Raw genomic sequence first — 20,235 nt, 5'->3', positions numbered from 1 at the left:
TACCCCAGCGCTTAGAACAGTGTTTAATACATACTAAGCGCTTAACACATATCATCATCCTTATTATTAGTAGTATCCCAAGTCTTTCTGTGCTTAGTTCCACACTTTGCATGCTCAGTAAATCCTTGGTGATTATGAGGAGTGCCATCCATTCAAGTAGGAAGCTTCACATTGCTCCTTCATTGAGTTTCCTTGCTGGCCACTGGTTGGAATTAACAAAAAGGCCCCAACAGCTTGTTAATCAAGACAAATATTAGCATAGAGCTCTGAAAGGAGTCTATAAACCTTGTTGAAAGTTTGTCAGAGGTGAATGGAATAATAGGAGTAAGATAAACAATTCACTGTTATTTCCCTAATGCAGGCCCAAACTCCGCATTGTTAATGTTGAAGTTGATCTCCATCATACTTGAATTGGGTAGTGTGCTTGTAAAAATCATCCACAAACATACAAAGAATAGTATCCTTTGAGTGCTAGAAAGGAAGAACAGCTCCTTTTTAGTATTCATGGTCCTCCTGGCTCTACTTTGAATTGCTATGCAAATGATGGAGTTCTTGGTGTTTTGTGCCTGGCTATAACACGCAGTGAACTCGCTGTTCACTCATGCATGCTTTGGGGATGATTAGAAGGAGGACATGGCTACCTGCAGTTAGACCTTAATTTAACAGAGGCAATGCAGCTAATTGGAAGTAGCGGAAGGAACCTTATATCACAGAACAACTCAGGGACATAATGGCTTCCCTGGTAAAACCGTGCTTAAAATCGTCCTGTTGAATTAATTTTCCTTCAGTATATGGCCATTAATCTCAGAATTATATCATTATGTGTTGCCGCCCCTATAAAAGGATCTGAGAATATTTTATTCATTCAATCATATCTATTGAGTGCTTACTGTGTGCAGAGCACTCTACTAAGCACTTGGGAAGTACAAGTCGACAACATATAGATATGGTCCCTGTGCCACAATGGGCTCACAGTCTAGAAGTTTTATGCAAACTACAAACACATTTCATCAGTTTGTTCTTTTGGATTGATCATCCCAGTAGATCCATTCTTTTTAAACATTATGCATTTTCTTTCTAACATCAAGTTCTCATGGTTTCCAAAGTGTGGGTACAATCTCCTCAAATAGAGCCAGTGCATATGTAGGAAAAATACACTAGTCTATCAAGGAAGCCACATAGAGTGATAGAGGGTTTATAGTCACCAAGTTTCCTCTTTATATTAAGTGTCCTATTGTTACCAATGGCCAATCGACCGATACTGCAGCATGAGGAGCAGTGTGGCTCAGTGGAAAGAGCACAGGCTTTGGAGTCGAGGTCATGGGTTCAAATCCTGGCTCCGCCAATTGTCTGCTGTGTGACTTTGGGCAAGTCACTTAACTTCTCTATGCCTCAGTTCCCTCATCTGTAAAACGGGGATTAAGACTATGAGCCACCCGTGGGATAACCTGATCACCTTGTAACCTCCTCAGTGCTTAGAACAGTGCTTTGCTTAATAAATAACAGGGCTTAATAAATGTCATCATCATCATCATCATTATTATTACTGCACCCAGAGCAATGTATTAAGCTGTAGTAGAATATTATACTTCTTAGAACTGATCCCTGCCCTCAAGGAACTTACAATTTCATGGGGGAAACAAGCACTAATGTGATTTATAGATAGGAGGAAGAATACAAAGGAGATATATACATAAGTTAGTGTTTGAGTGATAGGGTCTGTGAGATAAATGCTACAGGAGTCGGTGAGTGCATTAGCATTCAGTTGGCACAGAAGTTTTGGGGGATGCTTTGAGGAGGAGATGTCACTGTAGGGGGTCATTGAAGATGGGGAGAGCTGTGGCCTGTTGATTTTGAAAGGAAAGTGAGTTTCAGGCAGAGGGAAGGGCATGAGCAAGAGAGGTCAGCGGCTGAAGAGGCAAGAGTGAAGCCAAGTAAATAGGTTAGCTTGAGACAGCAAAAAGTGCAAGCTGGAATGAACTGAGAGAAGAGTGTGGATAAATAGTGGGGAAAGAATTGAAAGTGCCTTACAGCCAGTGGTCAGACATTTCTGTTTGACGTGGAGTGGAACGGATACCTAATGGAGATTTTTGAGGAGTGGGAGATATGTGTAAAGTGATCTTCAGGAAAAATGATCCTGGCAGCAGAATAAAGTAGGGAGGCAGGGAGATCAGTGAAGAAACTAATGTGATAAAACTAAGTCAAGCCAGAATAGTACAAGTGCCTGAACCAATAGGATGGGTATCTGAATGAAGAGTAGTCGCCCCTGCAAGAATAGGAAATAATTCATTGTATTTCAGTTTAGAAGGGAAGTAATCATTCCCAGGATTGACCCTGAAAGGGAAGACTTTGAAGATATGGGAGCAAAGATAAACTGCCCAAGATTCTTGCTTAATCTCCAGGATTTACAAAACTGGGAAATTAGCTTCCCTAGGAAGAGTCTGATGACGTTCTCTGCTTAGTTTCTTCCTTTTCCCTGTAATGAGCACAGCCTTTCTTGGCAAAGACCTGACAATAAAGGAAAATGAAAATCAGGAATGGGGAAATTACAGCCAAAAGCTTAGAGACCTGAAATGAAGGTTGGTTTGGAGCCAACTCTAAATTTGCGAAGGCGAAGATTGGGATTTCACCAAAATTCTTTCCCTCTCGAAGTTTTGATTACTAATTTTTTTTTCATTTTAATAGTGATGATCACAAATCACTCCTGCTGCTCACTCTTTGTCCCTGTTCTGCTTGCTAGCTGGCAATAGCATAGCTGGCAATCAGTCAATCTCTTGCATTTAGTGAATGCTTTCTGTGAGCAGAGCACTGTACTAAATTTGGGAGAGTACAATACAGTAGAGTAATTAGACCCAATCCCTGCCTGCAAGGAGTGTAAAAACTAGAGGGGTAAATCAATCAACAGTATTTAGTGAGTGTCTCCCAAATGCAAAGAATTGTAGAGGCATACCCAACGATAGAGATGTGATGTGTTCCTTGAAGTTGGGGACCTATTGGAAACAGTTGTACTGTGGGGTACCTTTTCCTGTAGACTTCCATGCAGTTTGTTAGAACCTGCCCAGAAGTTATGACCAGACCCTATCAGCAGGTTAAAATTGCACTTTTAATCCCTCCCCATTACTAGAGACTTTCTTACCTCCATCTTTACTTCCTCCCCTGTCTCCCCACTCCCAAACTCCATTTTTTAAATTTTGCCACCCTACCCCTTCCCCTCTTCTAAACCCCAGCCAGGAAAGAGAAAGGAAATGGGAAGTGGGAGGCAAGGCTAAAAGGAGCAATTGTGGGATGGGGCTATGGTAGATACGATTCGTTCAGTCATATTTATTGAATGCTTACTGTGTGCAAAGCACTGTACTAACAGCTTGGGAGAGTACAATATAACAATAAACAGACACATTCCCTGCCCACAACAAGCTTGCAGTCTAGAGACAATGGTGGCATGAGGCAACTGGTGCTCTCCCCGGAACAGGGCTGGGGGAAAGCATGTTATATCTGGCTGCACTTGCAGGAGGCTTTTGGTAAGTTAAGCCACTGGGAGTTGCTGCCATGGGGAGGATGGAGTCATTGCTGAGGGCTTTGGTGCTTCAGAATCAGAGTGAAGTGGAAGAGGCTACCTAAGCCAGGCAAGACCAATGTCCCTTCCATCCAACCTCAACTGTTGGATTTGAACTTGGATCTACACCCTTTCTTCTCCCCACTCTCAGCTCCACAACACTAATGTACATAACCACAACTTATTTATTTTAATGTCCGTCTCCCACTCTAGACTATAAGCTCCTTATGGGCAGGGAGCGTGTCTACCACAGTAAGTGCTCAGTAGATATGATTGATTGATTGAATGAGTGAACTATGCTCCCGTTCACCCAGACAATGGCCAAAGTGAAGAAGCTGAGCTTTGAGTCTGTCTTCAGGAAACAGTAAAACCTCGGATAATCCCTCCCCTCTTCCATTTTCTCTTCCTTGAAGCCCAACTTCTGCCGGGGTCTATGGAGGGAGGCAGCCCAGGTAGGTCATTCTCTAGACTGCGAGCTTACTGTGGGCAGGAAATGTGTCTACCAACTCCATTGCATTGTACTCTCCCAAGCACTTAGCACATTACTCTGCAAATAGTAAGTATTCAATAAATGCCACTGATGACGAAGGACGGGGAAAGGAGGGAATTGACTTCCCTGTAGCAAATGGATGTAATGTTCACAGGGTGACAGATCCTTGGTCAGCAATTAGTAAGAAGTGCATCTCTGCTTTTGACTTACTGTGGGCATTAAGAACCCTGGAGACACCTATTCTATGTTCTTGGATTGTACAATAGAGGTCAAAGGCACAATTTCTGTCGTCAAAGAGCTTTCGGTCCAAGAAGAGAGGCAGCTCAAAACTGTTTACATTTGGAAGGAAAAACAAAAGAATTAAAAGAAGAATAAGCCAATAAATAAGTGCTTATAGAATAGACTACATAAGTCAGTATGTTCAAGAATATTACAAGTGGCTGTTAGTGCTTCAATGCTGAGGTGGTATTTGAGAGGATATGACCTGAGGAGAAGGAAATTAATTGGGAAATGTCTCCTAGAGAAGGTGGGATTTTTAGGAGGCCCCTGGCAATTCTATCGTGAGGTTTTGAATCTGCCCAAGAAATGTTAATTGTGTGTCATTAGGGTATGTAGTGTCTGACAACACTGGGAAGTGGGAAGAGAGTGATTTCTCCCTATCTCTTCCTCTCTCACCCTCTCCTCCTGTCTTAAGTGACAATCATTCCTCTAGGTGTTCCATTTTACAGTGTCAAAAGTGGGAGAATATGAGAAATATCTGCTATTCACCTGATAAAAGGTACTTTGCCCTCATGGTCTCTTGTCTTGTTTTGTCTTATGCTCTCGAGTCATCTTTGACTCATAGCAATGCCATGGACACATCTCTCCCAGAATACCCCACCTCCACCTGCAATTGTTGTGTGTTAGTGTACTCACAGAGTTTTCTTGGTAAAAATACAGAAGTGGTTTACCATTGCCTCCTGCACAGTAAACTTGACTCTTCATCCTCGACTCTCTCCCATGCTGCTGCTGCCCAGCACAGGTGAGTTTTGACTTGTAGCAGATTACCTTTCACTCACAAGCCACTGGCCAAGCTAGAAATGGAATGGGTAGGCCTCTGCCTGACTCTCTCTCCTGTAGTCGAGACTGGTAGAGTACTGGGAGCTCTCCAGGTGTGACCCTGAGAGGCATGGTCTCTTAAAGGAAGTCGTCTTCATAAAGCAGTTAATACATCCTGTAGATCTAGGTTTCAGGTCCTGGAAGCTGTATGTTAAATAAGACCAACAGCTAGTTGGGCAGGTTGTCCACACAAGTCAGACAGGCATTTAGAGTACACGACAATTATGAATTGAACACCACAATTAACAGCAAATAAATTGAATTCCATCTGAATACCCATTAAATGATCTGGTTGCAAACTCTGAGCCCCTTAGTCAATCATATTTATTGAGCACTTACTGTGTGCCTAGCACTGTACTAAGCCCTTGGGAGAGTACAGTGTAACAATATAACAGACACATTCCCTGCCCACAGTGAGCTTACAGTCTACAGGGAGAGACAGACATTAATATCAATAAATAAATCACAGATATATACATAGGTGTTGTGGGGATGGGAGGGGGACTGAATAAAGGGAGCAAGTCAGGGTGACCTAGAAGGGAGTGGGAGAAGAGGAAAAGGGGCTTAGTTGGGGAAGGTTTCTTGGAGGAGATGTGCCTTCAATAAGGCTTTGAAGGAGGGAGAGTAATTGTTGTATTTGAGGACTGAGGGATTTCCAGGCTAGAGGTAGGACATGGGTGAGAGGTCAGTGGTGACATAAATGAGATCGAGACACAGTGAGAAAGTTAGCATTACAGAAGTGAAGTGTGAGGGCTGGGTTGTAGTAGGAGAGAAACGAGGTGAGGTAGGAGAGGCCCAGGTGATTGAGGGTTTTAAAGGTGTTTCTCTATAAATCAGTAACGTGCAAATGTGCTACAGATGACTGTGAGTCCATGAGTGCTCAGTGGTAGCTGGGAGAAGATGACCTGGAGAGAAGAAAATGAATAGCCCCACCTGGACAGGCCCTGATTAATACCAGGGGGTCACAGGGCTGAGGCTCAGGGGGTCTGGGCAAATGGGGAGTCCCCAATCACCTTACATCTTGGCCCCAAGATGCCCAAATGACACCACCCATCCAACCCCTGTGCAAAGCCACCCATGACTATGCCCCCCCCCCCCATGGGACAATACATGATAGCATGATAATAATTTTAATCATCATCATCAATCATATTTATTGAGCGCTTACTGTGTGCAGAGCAAAATTGTGGTATCTATTAAGCACTTACTATGTGGCAGGCGCTGTACTAAGTGCTGGAGAAGGTACAAACTGATAAGGCCTCACATGGGGCTCACAGTCTAAGTAGGAGGGAGAACTGGTATTGAATCCCCATTTTGCAGTTGAGGGAACCGAGGCACTGAGAAATTAAATGACTTACCCAAGGTCACATATCAGACTAGTGGTGGAGCCCAGATTAGAACCCAGGTCCTCTGATTCCCAGCCCTGTGCTCTTTCCAATAGGCCAAGCTGCTTCTCAGTGAATGGTTAATTAAATGCACATACCAAATGAGCTAATTAAAGGGCACTTTTCCACCACATGGTGATACAGCAATTTCCCATGTCAACCTCAAAATATAGAACCCCTCTCACTTTCCTCCTGTCCTCAACCTCCCCTTTTCCTCTGAACTGTGGGAGTATCTACAGATTTGAAAACAGAAGTGGATACCCCAAGTTGGTTATTCAATATTTTTTGAGTAATTTATTTGTGCAAGCACTGTACTAAGTGCTTGGAAGAGGACTGTATAAACACAATACATGACCTCTGCCCTCAAGGAACTTAAATGTAATGGATTTTGTTCTAAAGGAACTTGCAGTTTAATGACAAATATATCCATGTGGCAAGGACCCAGGTTTATGGGCAAATTGTGTAGATTGGCTTGTCAGTCATGTATAGCACTATTGAGCCACATCCACATATATGGACTGGATCTCACCATCAGCTGTGTCACCGTAAAATTTGAAAGACAACCTATATATAGTTATCTCCTATCCATCACTGCCCACATATGCTTCAGGCTTTCAGTCATAGAAAAAAGGAAGTGAGATGATTTGTGTATCTTTTCAATTGGATAAATAAGGAAGAAATGTGGTTTGTCCACAGGCCCAGGTTTAACCCCCTCTTCCCAGCTTCCCATAAATTGCCACAAACCCTATTCAACCGCAGTGCAGAAATTCTGCCCGTGTTTCAAAGTTCTGACAAATTCAAAAGAAAGCATTCGGTCAGCTTAGGTTTTAGTTCCTGAGGTGAGGTTTGTTTGCATTAAAATCCTAATGAGAGGTTATTAGTTTTTCAAAGGCATTCATATTTATTGTTGAGCTGTCCACTCTGCGTGGATCTAGAATCATTTGTGTGCATTACTGTCGTGAGAACTGCAGCGCTCTGGATGCCAATGATACAGAGAAGCAGAGTGGCCAAATAGAGTGTGGGCCTGAGAATCAGAAGGACCTGAGTTCTAATACCGGCTCTGCCACCATCTGCTGTGTGACCATGGGCAAGTCACTTCACTTCTCTGGGCCTCAGTTAACTCATCTGTAAAGTGGGGATTAATACTCTGAGCCCCATGTGGGATATGGACTGTGTCCAGTATGAATGCCTTGCATTTACCTAAGCACTTAGAACAGTGCCTGGTACATAGTAAGGGCTTATCAAATACCTAAAGTACTAAAAAAAATACAGAGAAATTGGAGTAATGGAACCATAGGGAGACAATGCGTTTCTCAGTATAGGTTTTGATTATTTGGGCCACAGACAGAGGGACAAATATAAACCACCATGCCACCTCCATATTACTGATTTCATTTATTTTTTGACCTACTTAATGTTAGGCACTCAATCACTTTACCCCCTCCTATGTCACCTCGCTACTCTCCTACTACAACCCAGCCTGCACATTTTGCTCGTCAACCCCCGGCCCATGTCATCCCCTGGCCTGGAATGCCCTCCCTCTGCACATCCGCCAAGCTAGCTCTCTTCCTCCCTTCAAAGCCCTCCTAAGAGCTCACCTCCTCCAGGAGGCCTTCCCAGACTGAGCCCCGTCCCCACCTCCCCATCCCCCCCGCCTTAGCCTCCTTCCCCTCCCCACAGCACCTGTATATATGTATATATGTTTGTACGAATTTATTACTTCATTTTATTTGTACATATTTATTCTATTTATTTTATTTTGTTAATATGTTTTGTTTTGTTCTCTGTCTCCCCCTTCTAGGCTGTGAACCCACTGTTGGGTAGGGACTGTCTCCATATGTTGCCAACTTGTACTTCCCAAGCGCTTAGTACAGTGCTCTGCACACAGTAAGCGCTCAATAAATACGATTGAATGAATGCATGAATGAATGCTAACCTTCTCACTGTACCTCAGTCTTGTCTACCTCGCCATTGGCCTCTCACCTACATCCTTCCTCTGACCTGGACTGCCTGCCACCCTCCTAATACTGACAGACAATGTCTCTCCCCCACTTCAAAGCCTTATTGAAGACACACCTCCTCCAACAGGCCTTCCCTGACTAAGCCCTGCCTTCCTCTTCTCCCACTCCCTTCTGCATCACCCTGACTTGCTCCCTTTGTTCATCCCCCCTCCCACTCCCACAGCACTTATGTACGTAGCTGCAGTTTATTTATATTAATGTCTGTTTCCCACTCTAGACTGTAAGTTTGTTGTGGGCAGGGATTGTATCTGTTTATTGTTGTAAGGTACTCTCCCCAGAGTGCAGTGCTCAGCACACAGTACATGCTCAATAAATATGATTGAGTGATTGACTACTAACTTCCTGAATCACAGTAGTCTGGTAAATGGTGAAATCATTTGTCCAGTTGGAAATAAAACTGCATGCAGGTCTGGCTGTTAGAAGCAGTTTCTGAGCCAATGCAGTGCTGTAAATAGAAGCAAAGGGCACTGGGAAAATAGGCAGCACTTAGTATGGTGCTCTGCACACAATAAGGCCTTAATAAATCGTATTCCTATTATTACCGTAGAAGTATTCATCTGTTTCAAGTAATACCAGGTAGTGGGAGTGGTTTCGAGTCTGGAAAGTAGTGATGTGACCAATAATAATAATCAATCCATCAGTGGTATTTATTAAGCACTTACTGTGTGCACAGGGCTGTACTTTGCACTTGGGAGAGTTCAATCTGACAGAGTTGGTAGACACATTCCCTGTCCACAAAGAACTTGCAGTCTAGAGGGAGAGAGAGACATGAATGTAAATAGATAAATAAATTATGGTTATATACGTAGGTGCGGTGGGGCTGAGGGTGGGATGAATATCAAATGTTCAAAGGGTACTGATCTAAGTGCACAGACCACGCAGAAGAGGAGGGAGTTTGGGAAAAGAGGGATTAATTAGGGAAGGCCTCTTGGAGGATATGTGAGCTCCAAGATTACCTCTCATACTGATTGTGGCATTTATTAAGTGCTTACTCTGTGCCAAGCATTAATTAATTAATTAATTAATTGATTAATTCCAACATATTTATTAAGTGCTCACTTGTGCAGAGAACTGTACTAAGTGCTTAGGAAAGTATAGTACAGAAATAGTGACAATACCTGTCCTAGAGGGGTTGGGGAGAGAGACATCAATACAAATATACAGACATCAATATAAATAAATAAAATTGCAGATATACACGTAAGTGCCATGGGGCGGGGAAGCGGGGGAAGTGCAATAGGAGCAACTCAAGTCAACTCAGAAGGGAGTGAGAGATGAGGAAAAGTGGGACTTAGTCTGGGAAGGCCTCTTGGAGAAGATATGCCTTCAATAAGGCTTTGAATCACAGTCCCAATCCCACATGAGATGTGCTTCCTCAGAGGGAGAACAGGCAGTTTATGCCCATTTGACAGATGAGGACTCTGTGACACAGAGAAGTTGTGTCCAGCCCAAGGTCACACAGCAGGAGTCAGGCTAGAACCCGGATCTCCTGAGTTTCAGACCCACACTCCTTCCACTAGGCCACACTATGCCCCATGAGGGACAGTATCTTTCCTCATCCCACTCCTTTTCAAGTCCTGTGTCCTCCTCCCCGTTCCTGTGTACATGAGCAAGTGTTCACTCTCCAAACTGGCCCACCCTAATGTTTGACTACTTGCCATGAAGTAAACAACTGCCCCAGGACAAGATCTAGCTGGATTTGACCCCTAAACAGTTCTAGAAAAGGAAGGTGAGTGTCTGCTGGGGATGAGTTACAGCAAACATGAACCCTTCCCTCTTATCTGGGGGCAAAGGGAATCCTTGGCATGAAGGTACACAAATATTTGCCAAGCCCTCACATTTCTGTACATTCTGATACCTCTGACAACTGTGGAGTACAACCACGTAACCTGTGAGACTTCTTTTGCAGTTGGGATATCTAGATCGACACCGGTAATTGCTTACACACACTCTTCGTTAATTTGACAGGAGATGTCTAATCGTATATTTCCTTATAATGTCATTGTAGCAATGAATGGCTTCATCCTTATCATTTCCCTTGTCTAATCACTTAATTACCTCAGTCTCACTGGAAAGAAATATCCAGCTAGAATAATGGAGCAGCGCATTTCAATTTAATCTTTCTGCATTCAGCCAGCGTACTTCTGAATATTTTTATTTCCACGACCATGAAAATATATCGTTGGCAATACACTGTTGGTACAGCCTGGTGGAATGCTACAGCCGCGGTTTGAGAGTTAATTGAGATTAACGTAGGGATGGAAATTAAATGTCAGCTCACCTGTTCATTAATAATTGAGTGGTTACCTGTCCCTTCAAAAGAAAGCAACGCATTTTCAAGTTACTAAACCTACAGTCTCCGTATTCTGGAAACCGATCTAGCTGTTAGGTCAGTACCAGGTAAGTTCCCAAGAGCAACTTAAAGATAGGCTGTAGCATGGTTGCTGAGAAAAAGGGTAATAATATAGTCTCAGTTTTGGTCACTCTGGCAGTAAAACATTAAAAAATGTTTGCGTTACGGTCACAGTGAGCTGCCCCCTGCCCGCCACTTCCCCCACCCCTCCCATTTCACTCATTCATTCAATCGTATTTATTAAGCGCTTACTGTGTGCAGAGCACTGTACTAAGTGCTTGGGAAGTAGAAGTCGGCAACATATAGAGACGGTCCCTACCCAACAACGGGCTCACAGTCTAGAGTATGGGCCTGGTAATCGGAATACCTGGGTTCTATACGGTCTGCCAATTGCTTGATGTGTGACAATGGGCAAGTCATGAATTTCTCTGTGCCTCAGTTTCCTCAGCTGTAAAAAGGAGATTCGATCCTCTTCCCTCTTACTTAGACTGTGAGCCCCATGTGGAACAGGAACTGCATCCAACCTGATAAACTCATACCTACCCCAGTGCTCAGAACAGTGCTTGACATGTAGTAAAGGCTTAATAAATACCATTCAAAAACAGCTTACAGTCTAGAGGGGGAGACAGATGCTGAGATAAATTAGTGAATAAATGACAAATGATCGCCAATCACTGTATCTTCATATCTTCCTAAGGAAGTATTTCCTTTCCCCTGCTCTAGATTGTTCTGTTCTGTATGTGCTCCAGTTTCAATATGTCCATTCCATATGTCCAGGGAAGCAGCGTGGCTCAGTGGCAAGAGCACGGGCTTTGGATTCAGAGGTTATTGGTTCAAATCCCGGCTCCGCCACTTGTCAGCTGGGTGACTTGGGGTAAGTCACTTAACTTCTCTGTGCCTCAGTTACCTCATCTGTAAAATGGGGATTAAGACTGTGAGCCCCACGTGGGACAACCTGATCACCTTGTAAACTCCCCAGTGCTTAGAACAGTTCTTTGCACATAGTAAGTGCTTAATAAATGCCATTATTATTTTTTATTATTATTCTAAAATACAGCAACCAGAAATACAGAATTCTGGGGCCACGGTGGGACACAAGTAGCCCTTTCATTCCTTGAAACTGATTAGAGAGTAGAGTCTATCAGGCTGGTTGAAAATCCCTCAAGCTGGTCGAAATAACCAGGGTATGTGTGTAATCAAGGGGAAATATAGATCTGACCCTGGGGAAACAGGGACAAGCCAGTGCATAGGGCACTGCACACAAACCACCTTCACTGGAATCAATTCCTCTTTGCGGGTTCTGGGTCCCAAGGCCTCTGACCGAGTGTCACCCATTATTTCCGATCGGAGATACATCATCAATTTTCTGAGTATTGTGACTATAATACAAGCAACACATTGCTCTACATGTAAGGGATACCTATTCAGAAGGACTCTAGCACCTCCAAAATTCTAGCACCTTCAAAAATTGATCATTTTTCTACAAAAATGTTCAGGGCATGTCACCCCACTACTCAAAAAACTCCGGCAGTTGCCCATCCACCTCTGCATCGAACAAAAACTCCTCACCATTGGCTTTAAAGCACTCCATCGCCTTGTCCCCTCCTACCTCACCTCACTGCTCTCATACTACACCCCATCCCACACTGTTGGTTCCTCTAGTGCTAACCTTCTCACTGTGCCTCGATCTTCCCTATCTCTCCCCTGACCCCTCGTCCATGTCCTGCTTTTGGCCTGGAATGCTCTCCTTCCTCAAATCCAACAGACAGTTAATCTCCCTCCCTTCAAAGCCTTATTCAAGGCACATCTCCTCCAGGAAGCCTTCCCTGATCATGCCCCCCCCTTTCCTCTTCTCCCACTCACTTCTGCGTCACCCTGACTTGCTCCCTCTGTTCTTCCCCCTCCCAACCCCACAGCACTTATGTACACATCAGTAATTGATTTATATTAATGTCTGTCTCCCCCACTCTACACTGTAAACTCGTTGTGGGCAGGGAATGTGTCCATTTATTGTTGTAGTCTCCTAAGCACTTAGTACAGTGCTCTGCACACAGTAAGTGCTCAATAAATGCAATTGAATGCAGATGCCTAAGCGTGGCTCAGTGGAAAGAGCACGGGCTTTGGAATTAGAGGCCTTAGGTCTAATCCCGGCTCTGTCACTTGTCAGCTGTGTGACTTTGGGCAAGTCACTTAACTTCTCTGGGCCTCAGCTACCTCATCTGTAAAATGGGGATTAAGACTGTGAGCCCCCTCCCGTGGGACAACCTGATCACCTTGTAACCTCCCCAGCACTTAGAACAGTGCTTTGCACATAATAAGCGCTTAATAAATGCCATCATTATTAATCATCAACGGTATTTATTGAAGGCTTCCTATGTGCGGAGCACTGCACTATGTGCTTGGGGGAGTGCTGTACACAACAGAGTTGGCAGATACATTCCTTGCCCACAGAAAGCTTGCAATAATTACAAAATCCAACTGAGCCATGAAGGGTGAAGTTGGCAGTCGCTTACTTGGAAGAGAAGCAGCGCGCTCAGTGGAAAGAGCCCGGGCTTTGGAGTCAGAGGTCATGGGTTCAAATCCTGGCTCCGCCACTTGTCAGCTGTGTGACTTTGGGCAAGTCATTTAACTTCTCTGGGCCTCAGTTACCTCATCTGTAAAATGGGGATTGACTGTGAGCCCCCCGTGGGACAACCTGATCACCTTGCAACTTCCCCAGCGCTTAGAACTGTGCTTTGCACATAGTAAGCACTTAATAAATGCCATCATTCAAGGTGATAATCTCCTCACTGTATCTCGCTCTCGCCTGTCCCGCCATCGACCCCCGGCCCACGTCATCCCCCGGGCCTGGAATGCCCTCCCTCTGCCTATCCGCCAAGCTAGCTCTCTTCCTCCCTTCAAGGCCCTGCTGAGAGCTCACCTCCTCCAGGAGGCCTTCCCAGTCCCCCTCGTCCCCCTCTCCATCCCCCCATCTTACCTCCTTCCCTTCCCCACAGCACCTGTATATATGTATATATGGTTGTACATATTTATTACTCTATTTATTTATTTATTTATTTATTTTACTTGTACATTTCTAGCCTACTTATTTTATTTTGTTGGTATGTTTGGTTCTGTTCTCTGTCTCCCCCTTTTAGACTGTGAGCCCACTGTTGGGCAGGGACTGTCTCTATGTGATGCCAATTTGTACTTCCCAAGTGCTTAGTACAGTGCTCTGCACATAGTAAGCGCTCAATAAATACGATTGATTGATTGATTGATAATCAGAACTTTGTCAGCTGGATTTCACATTTGCAGAATTGTTTACTTCCTGAGCCAAATCAGTAAGAGTGCAGTAAGTGAATGGGCTATTTACCTTCCTGATAGGAAATAATGGATTAAGAGATGTGCTCTTCTAATAATAATCATAATAACTGTGGTATTTGTTAAGCATTTCTAATGAGTCAATGTACTAAGTGCTAGGGTGCAAACAAGGAAATCAGGTTGGACACAGACCCTGTCCCACATGGGGCTCACAGTCTCAATCTCCATTTTACAGATGAGGTTACTGAGGCACAGAGAAGTGAAGTGACATGCCCAAGGCCACACAGCAGTCGTGGCAGAGCCAGGATTAGAACCCATGACCTTCTGACCCCAGACCTGTGCTCTATTCACTACGCCATTCTGCTTTTGTTCCCCCTCTGTTCCTTTCTCAAATGTGGTTATGGGTTTCTGGACCTTCCGTCACTTTCCCATTTTGTTTAATTTTTGTCCCCATAAGGGGCCGTGGCCCCTATCGATTGGCCCCGATAAAACACAAGGGAAGGAAGAGAATACCTGTTATAATACCCTCAAGGATTTCACCATATCTTCTAAATGGAAATAGTTTCCAAGTTTCATATTTGATGAATAAGAGCCAAGCTAGAATGCAATTCCATAATTCTCCAGGTGCTCACAGGGGATTATTTAATCATATCGCAGAAATTGCAGGGTATTTATAGACCATCAGGGTTGCATCTCCGCTGCATCTATCTCTCCTTGGACTACAGTAACCCATGGCGCTTGGACACAGTTGAGCCATTAACCAGTTGGAAAATGTAACTGCAGGGGGAGTATTGGACTTTGTTCGGTTGAGGTTAGATCAACATTTCCATTACAAACTCCTGCTAAAAGCATGACACACTTGGCTTCAAACTGAAACCAGAAACTTGCACATCTGCCCCAGCTTATGTTAAGTTCGCAAGCTCTGTTTTTCTTCTCATCAGAGTTGAGAAATATTTAAATTTTCTAACCGGAGGACTCTAATCTATTACTTCTTATTGTGGGTGATTGGATTGGATTTGGGGGGTAAAAGGGTAGAAGGTAAAAGGGTGGGGAGTAAAGGGGAAAGAGTTGTTTGGATTTTTTTATTGGTATTTATTAAGCACTAACTAAATGCCAGGCACTGTATTAAAACACTGGAGTAGATTTTGTTTTATTGTTTGTCTCCCCCATCTAGACTGTGAGCCTGTTTTTGGGTAGGGACTGTCGCTCTGTGTTGCCAGCTTGTACTTCCCAAGCGCTTACTACAGTGCTCTGCACACAGTAAGCACTCAATAAATACAATTGAATGAAAGAATGAATAAAAGCTCATCATGTTGAACACAGAACATGTCCTATTTGGGGCTTGCAATCTTAATCCCCATTTTACAGATCAGGTAACTGATGCACAAGGAAGTTAAGTGACTTGGCCAAGGTCACACAGCAAACAGGTTGGTGCATTTTAAATTAGACTTGATCCTATAGTAGTAGCAGTAATAGTATTCATTTAGTGCTTGCTATGTGCAAAGCACTATCCTAAGCACTGGGAAAGAAATACATGCTTGAGGTATGATATGGACACTGTTCCCTGCCCCCAAAGGGCTCCCAACCCAAAATGAAGTGGATAAGGGCATTGACATCAGCCATATCAGTCAATAAAAGATACTTGCTGAGCACTTTCTGTGTGCAGAACACTGTACTAAACACTTGGGAGAGTACAATGAGAAGCATCCTGGCTCAGTGGAAGGAGCACGGGCTTTGGAGTCAGAGGTCATGGGTTCAAATGCTGGCTCCACCAATTGTCAGCTGTGTGACTTTGGGCAAGTCACTTAACTTCTCTGGGCCTCAGTTTCCTCATCTGTAAAATGGGGATTAATGTGAGCCCCCCGTGGGACAACCTGATCACCTTGTAAACTCCCCAGCACTTAGAACAGTGCTTGGCACATAGTAAGCGCTTAATAAATGCCATTATTATTATTATTATTATTACAATGCAATGGAGTTGGTAGACACGTTTCCTGCCCACATTGAGCTTATATTCTAGAGAGTAGAAAGCAGAGAGAAGTACTGTGGCCTAGTAATAATAATAATAGTAATAATTATGGTATTTGTTAAGCACTTACTATGTGCCAGGCACTGTATTAAGCACTGGGGTGGATACAAGCAAATTGGATTGGGATACAGTCCCTGTGCCACATGGGGCTCTGTCTCAATCCCCATTTTACGGATGAGGTAATTGAGGCCCAGAGAAGTGAAGTGACTTGCCCAAGGCCACACAGCAGACAAGTGGAAGAGCTGGGATTAGAACCTATGACTCCCAAGAATTTGCTCTATCCACTATAGTGAAAAAGATCACGGGCCTGAGAATCAGAGGTCCTGGGTTCTAATTCTTACCGCCATTTGTCTGCTGTGTGACCTTGGACAAGTTACTTTGTTCCTTTGTTTCCTGATTTGTAAAATGGGGATTTAAATGCTGTTCTCCCTCCATCTTAGACCGTGAGCCCCATGTGGTGCAGGGACTGTGTCTGACCAGGTAATCTTGTATCTACCCCAGTACTTAGTACAGCGCTTGGCATATAGTAAGCACTTAACAAAACCCACAATTAGCCCACTGTTGGGTAGGGACTGTCTCTATATGTTGCCAACTTGTACTTCCCAAGTGCTTAGTACAGTGCTCTTCACACACTAAGCACTCAATAAATACAATTGAATGAATGAATGAATGATTTATTATAAGGAAAGGGAAACAAAAATGCAAAAAAAAAAAAGATAATTGCAAACATGAAGGGAGCAGCTGGATTTCAGGTTCCTCACAGCTCAGTCCAACAGTTCCTGCCGATGGTCAAGGTGTTCCCCAGACTGAAGCAGGGGTCTGTGTCCACCCCAGTGTCCACCTTGCACCACACAGCAGAACTGTGACCAGCTCCCGGTGATGTTTCTTGGTGGCCTTCCCCAAGTAAGCCCTCTTTTCCTCAGATCGCTCTCCCTTCTGCGTCATCTGTGCACCTGGATCTGTGATCTTTGGACGTTTCATATTCAACCAACCTCCAACCCCACAGAACTGAAGTACATTTCTTTAAATTACATATTATGAATTATTTGTTCATATTAGTGTCTGACTCCCCCTCTAGATTATAAACTTGTGGAGGGCAGGGAACCTGTCTGCTAATTCTGTTGCATTGTACTGTCCCATGTGCTTTGTGCAGTGATCTGCACATAATAAGCACTCAATAAATACAATTGATTGACTGTTTGAGTCGAGAAAGGCCCTAGCCCAGCCCCTTAGCACATTACTGGGCTGCCATTTGGTTAGGCATAGGGAGTATGGTTAGCCATCCAGAGAGTCCTATGCAGTTAGAATGAAGAGTGATTAAACGTTCCCCAATGCTTACAAATTTCCACCGAATACGTCAGCCTGCTGGACCCTATTTCCTGTTTTTTCTCAACAAACCACACATCCATTTTCACCTGCCTGAAACCTTTTACTGGTCCAGGGACAAATAAATCACATTTAGTATATTCCCTGGACAGTTGAGCTAAAAAAAGGATATCAACATGAAGGACAATTGCAGTGTCGGCCTGTCATCGAGTCCCCACAGGTACCGTGAAAAATTACATCCAATAAAATAACATTTTTCAAACTGTGACACTACCCTTAAATTTATCTTTGGCAACAAATGAGTTCTGAAGAGAACATTTGGGTGCAAACTACTTTTTCAGCCCTGAATAGCATTTTAGAAATAAATTGCATTAGTAATTTATTATAGCCTAATTGGTTTGCTTCACCAGTCACGTTTACAAGTGCAGACATTCATTTTCTCTTCTTTCTTAATCTTCTCAGATACTAACTGATGAAAAACTTGAAAAAAAAAGTCACCAACACTGACTGGGTGATTTAAGATGAGCTAATATTGCAAAATCTCTTATTGAAGCTGAGGGAAGTGGATTTTTTATTTCCCTTTCTGTGTCGATTTTGACATTCAGTATGTCCTCCCTTATTTGAATGTCCATGGCAATCCGCTAGAGTACTCAGAGTGGAACGTGGAGAGCTTAGGACAAAGTTTGCATTTCTTAATTTTAGCAGACGTCGGGAAATATTTGTGCAGGTGTTTCTTAGCTTCAGGTTGCGAACATGCAAATGTTTGTTCTATAAGGAATGGAAAAAAATTCCAGTTGATGCATAGTGTAAACTTCCATGAATATTGAAGGTCGGCTAAATCAGAGTGAGAAAAAATTAGTCTTTTTGCCATACTTACGATTAGGTTCTTCTGCAAGATACTTGTTTCCTAATCAATAAAGTTTTCCCTAAAGCTTCTGCTCTAATGATTGATTAGCCAGTCCTTTATTTCTCCTTTTCCCTTCTCTAGTGGTCCCCACACACAGCTCTCTCTCTCATCACCTTCATCTCTCCCCAAAATATGCATCTCCTCCTCATTCATTCATTCCTGCATTCACTCATTCAGTCGTATTTATTGAGCACTTACTGTGTACAGAGCACTGTACTAAGCACTTGGGAAGTACAAATCGGCAGCATATGCGAATAAGCCCCCCAGCCAACCTCCCCAACCACCATTCGCACACAGAGACTGTCTTTAATGCCTCTACCAGCAAGAAGACAGAGGTGGACAGAAGGGCAAAATTCAATTCTATTCATTCTTTTGCATGACAGCTCTAGTAAAAGGCTTGAAGTAAATGACTAAAATACAGGTTGGAGACTGAATTATGCCTGCTCTCGTTATGTACCCGAAAGCACAGATCACTGTAGAGAGCCAAGCCTGGGAGTTAGAAGATCTGGGTTTTAATCCCAGCCTGGCACTTGTCTGCTGTGTGACCTTGGACAAATCATTTCATTTCTCTATGCCTCATTCACTCATCTGTAAAATGCAAGGGATCCAATACCTGTTCCCTTCCAACTTAGACTGTGAGTTCCATGTGGGACAGGGACTCTGTTCAACCTGATTATCTTATATCTACTCCAGCATTTAGTACAATGCTTGGCACATAGTAAGCATTTAACAAATACCATTATTACGATGCTCGTTATCACTATTATTACTACTGTCATCGTTATATCAGGTATGGTCTGAGATGTACAGAGTTCACAATATAAGAGGTGGTGAGACTGAGACCTTAGGTATCTTAATCTCAAGTTACAGATGAGAAAGTTAAGGCACAATCTTGTCTTCTCTTATGCCATTGAGTCATCTCCAACCCGTAGTGACGCCATGGGCGCATCTCTCCCAGAACACCCTACCTCCATCAGCAATTGTTCTGGTAGTGTATTCACAGAGTTTTCTTGGTAAAAATACAGAATTGGTTTACCATTGCCTCCTTCTGCAGAGTAAACTTGATTCTCTGCCCTTGATTCTCTCCCATGCCACTGCTGTCCAGGACAGGTGAGTTTTGGCTTGTAGCATATTGTCTTCTACTCGCTAACCACTGCCCAAGCTAGGAATGGAATGGACAGGCCTCTGCTTGACTCTCCCTCCCATATTCAAAACTGGTAGAGTATTGGAAACTCTCCAGGTGCAACCCTGAGAGGGCTAAGGCACAGGGAGGTTATAAAATATGCCCAATATCTCCCGACTCACGAGCCTATACTCTTTCTACTAGGCCACGCTATCTGTCTTAGCAAATTCACTATTAGCTTCGAAGATTAAATGAAGCTTCCCCCAGTGTCGAACCTACAATCGGGAAATAGTTTGGTCCTGGGAGATAGTATTCACCCTAACCCTTAAAGTGCCCTGTTTATTTGCCAAGCAATGCCCATCGAGACGGGTTCCCTTTCCTAGACCATTGCGTAAATCGGTTGGGAGGAACTGTATAGAAATGACTAAAGTTGGGTAAAATGGCATATTATCAGAATAGATCATGAAACCGATCCAGCTTTCCTGCCAGTGCGGGCTCTATGGGCACCCATGGTGTGATACTGAAGCAAGCTGGAAATGCTTGTAGGCGAAATGTTGGGAATTCTGTCAAAGGCCCTTTTACGTGCTCTAATGTTATTTTAGTCATAACAGAACAACTGCTTCCGGGAGCTAGACAGAGACTTTTCA

The 20,235-nt window shown here is 43.6% G+C and overlaps 2 non-coding genes across 2 annotated transcripts; both read right to left on the bottom strand.

The window, feature by feature from the left end:
* Window positions 1–5,074: 5,074 nt before the first annotated feature.
* LOC119929379 lies at window positions 5,075–5,212 on the bottom strand. Its single transcript, XR_005451505.1, has one exon. It is a non-coding gene; the product is annotated as a small nucleolar RNA SNORA7 (small nucleolar RNA).
* A 14,373-nt stretch (window positions 5,213–19,585) lies between these two features.
* Window positions 19,586–19,723, bottom strand: LOC119929222. Its single transcript, XR_005451357.1, has one exon. It is a non-coding gene; the product is annotated as a small nucleolar RNA SNORA7 (small nucleolar RNA).
* Between the last annotated feature and the right edge of the window lie 512 nt (window positions 19,724–20,235).

The sequence above is a fragment of the Tachyglossus aculeatus genome, chromosome 5 (genome assembly GCF_015852505.1).
Source record: "Tachyglossus aculeatus isolate mTacAcu1 chromosome 5, mTacAcu1.pri, whole genome shotgun sequence".
Lineage (NCBI taxonomy): Eukaryota > Metazoa > Chordata > Mammalia > Monotremata > Tachyglossidae > Tachyglossus > Tachyglossus aculeatus.
This window is presented reverse-complemented; position numbering and strand designations above follow the sequence as displayed.